This window comes from Gossypium hirsutum, chromosome A01, assembly GCF_007990345.1.
Source record: "Gossypium hirsutum isolate 1008001.06 chromosome A01, Gossypium_hirsutum_v2.1, whole genome shotgun sequence".
NCBI classification, from domain to species: domain Eukaryota; kingdom Viridiplantae; phylum Streptophyta; class Magnoliopsida; order Malvales; family Malvaceae; genus Gossypium; species Gossypium hirsutum.
In genome coordinates this window covers 100,807,581-100,817,885 of record NC_053424.1, presented here as the reverse complement: position 1 = coordinate 100,817,885, position 10,305 = coordinate 100,807,581, and the positions used below count along the sequence as shown (strand labels likewise).

Genomic DNA, 10,305 nt, shown 5'->3' with positions numbered 1-10,305 from the left:
CTTCTTTTCAATTTATTTGGATCGAAAAGTGGTTTTCTTCATAAACAACTTTTGTCTTCCTTTCTAAGGTTAAATTGGATTAGAAAACTATTTTTTTTCAAAACTGATGTGATATTCTTTAGAATTTCTTCAAGTTCTTCTACTTTTTCAAAACTTGTGAATGTATAGAATGACTTAGGTGACCATTTTTTATAGTGCCTATTGCTTGAATAAAAGAGAATTCTAATAGACATTACCTACTTAATTTGATTGTTCTACAAGAATTTAAACTTTTTATTTATTATCTATCTCTTATTATTTTAATTAATTAGAGATAAAATCATCATTTAATATTATCACATAATTATTTTATTTTTTTAATTAGTGATAATATAAAATTTTATTATTTATCTCTTAATTAATTTAAATTAATTAGAGAAAAATAATTATGACACAAATATGATGTCATCATTTTTTATCATGGTAGTTTTGCCTGAACCATGTTAATTTCAACTTGACACGTGGCACTTTGTAATTGATTTGAAAATTTCTTCAACTATACACATGCATGTATCTTTGAACTATTGCGTGATTGAAGAAAAATGATACTTCAAAGATACATAGAATGTTTTTTGGGATGGTTGAGTATTTTTATGGGTTGGGTTGGGTTAGGTCATGGTAAATAAGTTGAACATGATATATTTTGTCAAAATTATTACCAATTTAATGAAAAAATTAATGATGTCATAATTTGAATAAATTTTTAATTTACAAGGATTAAATTGAACCTATTTTTAATACATGGACTAAACTGAACTTTACATAATAATATAAGGAGTTCCGATAGGCTTTAACCCAAGAGCCACAATGGAGCAAATATATATTTTAACGGCCTAATTGAATAAGAAGTACCTAAACTATTGAATTTGTTTAAGGTAGATAAATTATTTTTTGATTGGTCTGAGTATCTAAATTTTGATTTTGTTACTAAAATTGGTACCTACTCGTTAGTATTGCTAAAAAAAAATCAATCAATTAAATTTTGTTACATCATCATCTCACTAGAATATGATTAAATAAAATTTTATTTTAATATTTATATTGATATTAAATAAAAATATCTATATTATTATTAAAAAAATCAGTTTAATTTTGGAAAACCATAAGATATGAAGAAAAGATCTGAGAAATATAAAAAGTAGGAGGGGTAAATCTCGAAATTCAATCGAAAACCAAGGGGCAATTGTCGACTAACAATTTAAATATCATAAGTCGACGAAAGTCGACACACTGTTCACGGACCCCACGCGTTGGCTGCCCTTTTCCCGATATCGCACGTGACGACCCCAATCCCGATCTTTGCTACGTTTTCTTACAAGCAAACCGACACGTGCCAAATGTTGATGATAAATTGGCATACACAACTGACGGAACTCTGGTCCTGTTTTTCCATAATTTTCATAGCTTTCACTCACTCAAAGCTTAAGTGCATTTGCTAAAAAAAGAAGAAGAAAATTATTGATAAAATATTTCCTATTTTATTATTCTTCGAAATCAAATCATATATTCTCAAATTCTCTCGTCCAGATTTCCGACTCTTTCAAGGTATTTTCACTAATTCCTTCTCTCAACGCCTCATCCTTCTTAATTCCAGATTTTTCACTAGCATTTCATACGTATTGATATATATATATATATATTTTTTTTTCATTTTTACGAAATTATGGATTTTTTTTCTTTGGGTTACTATGATTGTTCGTTAAGTATGTGGAAATGATGCTACTAGAACCATTATAGTAATACTGTTTGTTTTTTTTTCCTCCAGCTTAAAAAAAAAAGAACAGAAAGAAGCGTTATTAAAATTTTTAATTAGATTTTGTTACGAAGTGTTAACAAGGAAGATGAGTAATAGCGTGGGCCAGAATTTGATACAGCAGCATTTCCTCCGTCCCACGGTTTTAGAGCATCAAATCAAGCTAAAAGGTTCTTCTGGCATCGCTTCAAATTCCTTGTGTGCCACTGCTTCTCTGAATCAATCGCTAGCTCAGCCACGCAAATATCAGATATCTACTAAATTTTATGGTAACAGTTTGAGTAAGAGGAAACACAAATTAGCCATGGGGAGCCAACGCCCTCTGGCCTTCATCCCTCAAGCCGTGTTAGCCACCGATCCGGCTTCTGAGGTAAACGCCTTTTCTAGCCTTGCAACTTTGCTTATGCCTTTTTTTTTCCCCTTAATTTTAGAATTTTGCGACACAGACTGACGCAATTATGGTGGTTTATTTATTTATTAATCATCAACGGAGCACCGATTCAATTGCGAAATTACTCAATCACCTTGAGAGTGCTTTTGTCTTTTATTATATAATAAATCAAACTAAAACACCACTCACGTTACTATTGTAATCAAAATATCAATTAGTTTTATGAATTTTTAATAAATATATTTGTTATATAGTTTTTTTTGCCCAGGTGTGCTATAAATCTAGTATATAGTAAATGAGATTAATTCTTCTGTACCTGTTTACCTTTAAAATGAATATTCTGATAAATAGTTGTATTCTGCATTTTGGATTTTGATATGATCTTTCAATTATATAAAAAAAAATGCTGAAGAAATGGCTGTAAATCGTTTAGAGCTTTTCAAAATTTTCTGCCATATTTATACCTTTTTTTTTCCTTCATTTTGCTAAGAAGATTATTTTTTCTTTTCTTTTTTTGACATAAATGATACCGTTGCTACATATAGATAATTACAATCACAATTATGATTATGAAAAATGCGTATCTAAATAGTTATAACCATAATTAACTATTAAAAGGTACAATCCAATTGAAATATAATATATCTGGATTTTGCAAAGGAATAAAACTAGATAACACACACGGTGGGATTTAAATCAGAATAAAATCTGAACCAAAACTCATGCATGATTTTAATACAGGGTCTAAATACTGAATTTTTGGTTGTAATAGGATTAAGGATGATGATCCAAGTGGTGGTTGTTTCACTGTAGCAGTTAAATCTGCATCTTTGGATAAATAAAACATACACTTATCCAGGAAAAAGAGAATGTACTGCATTGCAGTTTAGCTTTTGTTTCATTTTTAGCCTATTGTTCTAAGTGCATATTATGCTAGTTTGGTTACTATCAAATTTAGTTGACTTTTTTCCCCAAAATTTATGTAAGCGATTCTTTCTCTGGGTCACTCTTTAACTGTTGAACTCTTAGGGCAATTTACTACAACTTATACTCGAGCATGAAAGGATAGAAACCGGCTATAATATATCTTTGTGGCAACCTATTTTGGGTTTGAAGAAGCACTTGCATAAATTGCATAAAACATGTATTACAATCCATTGAAAAGAGGTTTATTGGATAAATGTATATTTTGTAATGTTCTGAGACATCTGAATCTTGCTTCCTGTTATCATGTATATCCTTTCATAAAATGGTATTTGTTCCTTTCTCGAGTGGGGATACATAAACAAATATTCATATTTCTTTTTTGTTTGTTTGAAACAAAACCGATTATATCTGATCTGATTTCCTTCTGATGATATTTGTATGGCACAGAATTTGTTGTATTGTTTATCAAAAAATTTTGAAGAATTCTTATTTTGCTGCAGAATCTCGGAAAATTCAACATCGACGGGAATATTGAATTGCAGGTAGTTATAGCTTGGTGCTAACTAATTTTGCTAAGCTATATGCTTCTCATAGACTGCTGGTTTAATTGACTTTAGCTTGGAATTTGAAGCTCCTTCTGTCTTATTCCAGCTAAAAAATCACCCTTTTTACTTGACCAGGTTGACGCTAGTGCTCCTACTTCAGGTCTATCACAAACGTAAATTTTAGAGTTATGTATACTAGTGACTCTTTGCTCTTGCACTGGGGTGCAATACGTGGTAGTAATGAGTAAGTTCACTTCTAATGGTTGATGGATTATGTTAACCTTACATTTGATTTTGATTTTCAAGTTCTGATATTGAGTTTCAGTATATGGCTGTTTGAGAAAGCTCTGCTCTTTTTTTTTTCTTTGTTGACAGCAAGTGGGTACTTCCTTCACGTCAACCAGAAGGGACCAAAAACCACAAGAATAGAGCCCTAAGAACTCCATTTGTGAAGGTTAGTGCCAAAAAGTGACACAAAAAATTTAGTTTTGACCAGTCCTAACAGATTTATCTACATATTGCATGATGCTTTTGTAGTCCGGCTCCAGTTCATATTTAAAGTTAGAAATTGATGATCCTCAAATACAAGCTATAGAGTTTCTCATATTTGATGAAGCCCGAAATAAATGGCAAGTATCTGTTGGTTTTGTTTTTACTAAGTTCATAGCATTTAGAAGGCTACTTAAATAAATATGCTGTTTTCTCTCCCGTTTTGCTATTTGCAGGATAAAGAATAATGGTCAGAACTTTCATGTAAAGTTACCACGGAGGAAGACATTGGTCTCAAACATTTCAGTTCCTGAGGATCTTGTTCAGATTCAGGCATATTTAAGGTGGGAGCGAAAGGGTAAACAGATGTATACCCCTGAGCAAGAAAAGGCAAGTAATAAGTTTAATAACTATACAGTTTCACTTCTGCATTTCAGTTTGTTGTTCTTTTTCTGGTCCTTTCATCTTGTTTCATTATTCTTGCTCCTTTTGGTTAGAAGTGAAATTATTGAATTTTGATATCCTCTTACATAAGTTTCATGCTCCCTCATTACTTAGCCCATTGGAATAGGTTTCAGGCTTTATCTTTTTCTTTATTTATCCTAAGAGTTAACCGTCAATGTTTCATGAATTAATTAATACTTAAAACGAATTTTTCTTCGTTCTTCAAAAAAAAGAAAACTAATTTTTCTTTGTCTGCCATAATATAAGCAGCTTCAGAGATGTGCTTTTAACAGAATGTTTCTATAGAGTGGAGCAATTTATTATGCGTCAGATAAAATTTTAAGACATGCCCCACTACTGGTAACAAAAAGTTTTGGCTGCAATATCTTAAGAATTCAAGAAATAGTCTAAGCTCTTGTTGTAATTGCATTTTAGACTTTTAAATTAGTGGAGCCATCTTAAGAGAAAAGCAGGATTATCATTGATCAATGCAGATATGTAAATCATGAATCGTAGACTTATTTTTTCCTTTGAATTTCAAAGCAGTATGAAATAGTACTATCAGTTTTATCTCTGTACTTGTCTCAAAGAACTTTCCTTTGCCATAGGAGGAATATGAAGCAGCTCGTGCTGAGCTATTGGAGGAAATATCCAGGGGTGCTTCTGTGGATGACATCCGGTCAAAAATAACAAAAAAAAGTGGACAAGAATATAAGGAGACTGCTATTAATGAAGAAAATAACAAGATACCTGATGATCTCGTCCAAATACAAGCCTATATAAGATGGGAGAAAGCAGGGAAGCCGAGTTATTCACCGGAGCAACAGCTTGTAATTTTCCTTTCTCCTTCTGGACTTTAAGAGTTTTTTTTTTTCAAGCTCTTTTTTATTCAAGCAAATTGGACTATTTGATTGCTCATTTTATTTCAGAAGGTTAATGAACCTCTCGGTCTTGCCTGTACTAAATACTGACTGAAGCAATGTTTCAATATATTAGAGGGAATTTGAGGAAGCAAGGAAAGAGTTGCAATCTGAACTAGAGAAAGGTGCATCTCTTGATGAAATCCGAAAGAAGATTACCAAAGGAGAAATAAAGACTAAAGTGGCAAAGCAACTGCAGAACAAAAAATATTTTAGTCCTGAACGAATCCAGCGCAAGCAGAGGGACTTGATGCAGCTTCTTAATAAGCATGCAGTAAAAGCGGTAGAAGAAAGTATCTCTGTTGAAGTTGAACCCAAACCATTGACAGCTGTTGAGCCTTTTGCTAAAGAAAAGGAGCTGGATGGCAACCCTGTTATGAGCAAGAAAATTTACAAAGTTGGTGAGAAGGAGCTTTTGGTAAGATAAGAAGTGTCTCTTTAATTCTGCCTTTTGTCTTTCACATGCAAAAACTTTTGAAGTTTGACTACTTCCAAATATTCCAGGTACTAGTAACCAAACCTGCTGGTAAGATAAAGATCCACCTAGCCACTGATTGGAAGAACCTCTTACCCTTCACTGGGCTCTATCTGAAAAAGATGGAGAGTGGCTGGTAAGATTCCTTGAATTATAACAATCCTTAACAAGACATTGAACTTTGGGATTGAATTCAGAAAAATCTGAGACTAGTTTATGTGAACCATTTTCAGGCACCACCACCTGCTGTTCTTCCTCCTGGTTCAGTTTCTTTAGAAAAGGCTGCTGAATCAAAATTTTCAACAAGCACTTCTGGTGATCTTCCTAAACAGGTACACTGAGTAGATTTCAATCTTGTCATGCGTGCCTTAGGACTGAAGTCCAATGATGCACATAAATTGGATTTTCTGTGATTTAAAATATAATAAGGTTAAAGACTGTCCCCGTATTTATATCCTGAAATCTTATTTAGGTGCAATGCATTGAGATGGAGATTGCGGATGGCAATTTTAAAGGGATGCCATTTGTTCTTCTGTCTGGTGGGAAGTGGATAAAAAATAATGGCTCTGACTTCTATGTAGAATTCAGCCAGAGATTCAAGCTAGCTCAAAAGGTTGTTTCTTGATTTCGACCAGGAAATTTTTGGGTCCATCTACATGTTTTGAATATGTTATCAGTTATTTTCAGTTTGAAGTGCCTTCTCATATGATTAACTGGAGTTTTCTTGTAAAAAAAAGGATGCTGGTGATGGCAAAGGTACTTCAAAGGTTTTACTGGATAGAATAGCTGCACTGGAGAGTGAGGCGCAAAAGTCTTTTATGCACCGGTCAGTGAACTTCTGGGACTTTGACTTCAATTTCATCACCAACTTTTTCTCATTTATGATATTGCTGAGTTGGTTATTAGGAACTTAGTCATCTTTGTAGCATTCAATACAAATATAATTTGCATTATAGCTTCTGGAAATCTACAAGGGAGATAGTTATGAGAAAATTGTTTTTGGAGTTGTATCTCCTTTCCTAGAAAATGCAGATAATCTGTCCTATTATGGGTATATGATTTATAGATAAAGTTTGTTACTCAAATCAAGTAATCACATTTTAGTGCCTTCTGTCCTTGAAGATGGTAGAGCTCTTTAAATCTTGCCTTTTCTCTCTCAAGCACACACAAGCTGCTGTTGTGTTTCTTTTGGCTCCCACTTGTCTTGTTATGGTTCCATGTGTGACTGGAGGTTGAAATTTCACTCAGCAGTTTAGTCAAGTCCTAAAATCTTTGAATTTCTCTCAGTATACTCATATTTTACTTGAATTGAGACCTTAATAGTTTTATGTTCAGTTTTCCATTGTTCTTCAAGTAGTAAGTCTTGCTGTGTCCCTTTTTCAGGTTTAATATAGCGTCAGACTTAATGGACCAAGCAAAAAATACCGGTAAATTGGGTCTTGCTGGGATATTGGTATGGATGAGGTTTATGGCTACAAGGCAGCTCATATGGAACAAAAACTACAATGTGAAACCACGGTACGCTTTAGATTAATTACAAATTTTGTGCTGTGCATGATGATCATGTGAATGCAAATGTAATTGTTATTTTTGTTTTGTGCAGCGAGATAAGTAAGGCACAGGATAGACTGACTGACTTGCTACAGAGTATTACACCACTCATCCACACATCGGAGCTTTGCGCATGATTATGTCTACCGTTGGTCGTGGAGGCGAAGGGGATGTGGACAAAGAATTAGGGATAAATACTGGTCATCAGGTTAATCTTGAAGAACATGTTCCTATCTTTCTGGTTTCTTGTTTTATTTTTACTTGAACTGTTCTCATTCTATCCCAGAGACACAATGATTGCAAGGGAGAATGATGGAGGAATGGCACCAGAAGTTACATAATAATACCAGTCCGACGATGTTATAATCTGTCAGGTATCAGATATGTGAATTCAGTGAAAATTCCATTTTAGTTTCATCAGCTAACAGAACATATGCTGGCAGGCATTGATTGATTATATTAAAAGTGACTTTGACATCAGTATCTACTGGAAGACCCTAAATGAGAATGGAATAACAAAGGAGCGCCTCTTAAGTTATGATCGTGCTATCCATTCTGAACCAAGTTTTAGGAGAGATCAGAAGGATGGTCTTTTGCATGATCTTGGACATTATATGAGAACCTTGAAGGTCTGTTGCTTAACCTTTATGGTTGTATTCATTATAGTTTTCCTTTTTTCATTGGCACCTTCTTGTAGGCATCCATTCACTTCTAAAGACTATCATTCTGTTCCTTAGCTGTACTTTTTTCTCATTATGTTTCTTCTGCTCTCCATTATGCTGGATTAATTTTATTCAATTTCTTTCCTTTGGCTTATATATGAGGTTGCATTTTTTTGATAGTTTCTCTCTAATTATAATTTATGCATAGGCGGTTCACTCTGGTGCAGATCTTGAGTCTGCTATTCTAATTGCATGGCTACAGAGCGGAGGTAATATTAGAAGTAACGTGAAATCTCCCAGATGAAGTATTATTGTCAGCCTTTTACAGGAGCTTTCTTTGTGTTCAGGGTCAAGGTTTCATGGTTGGGGTGCAAATAAATCCTATACCTGGCTTGCCATCAGGATTTCCAGTATGTTTAACTTTAGCTTCAGTTTATTTCAAATGTTCTATTTATTTTAACTTTTCCCTGAAATGTTTATCGAAGATTTAAGATACACTCATAACAGGACTTGCTTCGATTTGTTCTTGAACACATTGAAGACAGAAACGTAGAAGCCTTGCTTGAGGTATGTAACATTGATCGAAATGTATAATCATTTCCATTTGTTCCTGATAACCGATTTTCAACCCTCCTTCACAGGGCTTGCTTGAGGCTCGTCAAGAGCTTAGACCACTGTTGCTCAAGTCTACTGGTCGTCTAAAAGATCTTTTGTTTTAGACATTGCCCTTGACTCTACTGTTAGGACAGCTATTGAAAGAGGTTATGAGGAGCTGAATAATGCTAGACCAGAGGTAAATCCTTCATCTTCCCCACATCCAATGTATCTTACATTTAGTATTTCTTTGCAATGCTGTTCCCTGATTTGTATATTTATTTCATGGCATAGTGGATGAACTTTGTATATTTATTTCATGGCTTCTTGTGCATTGTGCAGAAATCATGCATTTCATCACTCTTGTTCTAGAAAACCTTGTGCTTTCTTCAGATGACAATGAGGATCTGGTCTATTGTTTGAAGGTAAATTACTGTCATAAAGAGCTATGGTTGTGTTCTTATTTCTTAAGGGCATCAATAGATCTAAAGTTAAAACTTTCTGGGGCAGATCTGAGTACTGACAACATTTACTCATCTGCGCCAAAGATTCTATCAAAATGTATTTCAATTTGTGATAGCAGATGAAAGGAACCTTGTAGCTTTGAAGTTAGACTTCAAGCTTAACTTTTGGTAAATGTATATGTTGCAAGATAACCACTCTCTTTCTAGTGCTAGGTTGCTTTGTAGAGTTCAATAGCTACAATAGTCCCTTTGCAAGTTGAAGAGATTTGGAAGAGAGCATATTGAAATAGTATTGAAGAAAAGAAGCTTGCCAAGATTGTTAAACACTGTATATGCTGGTTGGAATTCTTTCATGTAATTCTTCTGTGGAATGGTTTGACAGTCCATTGCTTGAAGCTTTAGAAACTTGAATATTTCACTCCACTTTAACACAGTGCCAGATAGATACTGATTCACTAAGCCAATCTTCCTCTTCCAGTCCACTAATGGTTAGACGCACCATGAAAAATTAATTACTACCATATTTATGTGCATGGATTGCTTACTTATGTACTTTGCAGAAAGATAACGTTAAAGAACACAATGGAAACTTTTTCTTTATGGAATGTAATCTCAGAGATGTCTCTGTGACATTTAAATCATGGATGATAACTTCGACTTCATAACTTATGCAGGGATGGCACCATTCCATAAGCATGTGCAAGAGTAAAAGTGCTCATGGCATGTTGCAAAATCATACTAGACAAACTCGCCTTGCACTGCTACAAAGCTGAACGTACCAGGTATCTTCAACCATCGCAGATATCTTGTATGCTTGAGTGACAGTGGGCTGTATGTTATTATAATCTCATTTGGTCACTGAAAATTTTTATGTGTTATTGTGTTGATTCATTATGAAATAAAAGATAAAGCATATTGTTGAATTTCTTCCAGATCAACATATTACAGAAGAAATTTCCGTCTGGATCACTGCACTCTATCCTCTCTAATTACAACTTGATCTGTCTTCGAGAGACTGCTCATCTTGGCAGGTATATAATATTGTCTGCTG

General features: G+C 33.9%; 1 long non-coding RNA gene and 1 pseudogene across 1 annotated transcript; both read left to right on the top strand.

Moving 5' to 3' along the window:
• Nucleotides 1–1,407: 1,407 nt before the first annotated feature.
• On the top strand, nucleotides 1,408–9,126 carry LOC121228983 (alpha-glucan water dikinase, chloroplastic-like; annotated as a pseudogene).
• A 6-nt stretch (nucleotides 9,127–9,132) lies between these two features.
• On the top strand, nucleotides 9,133–9,960 carry LOC121228985 (uncharacterized). The gene is made up of 2 exons (XR_005926418.1): nucleotides 9,133–9,215; nucleotides 9,929–9,960. It is a non-coding gene; the product is annotated as an uncharacterized lncRNA (long non-coding RNA).
• Nucleotides 9,961–10,305: the final 345 nt, after the last annotated feature.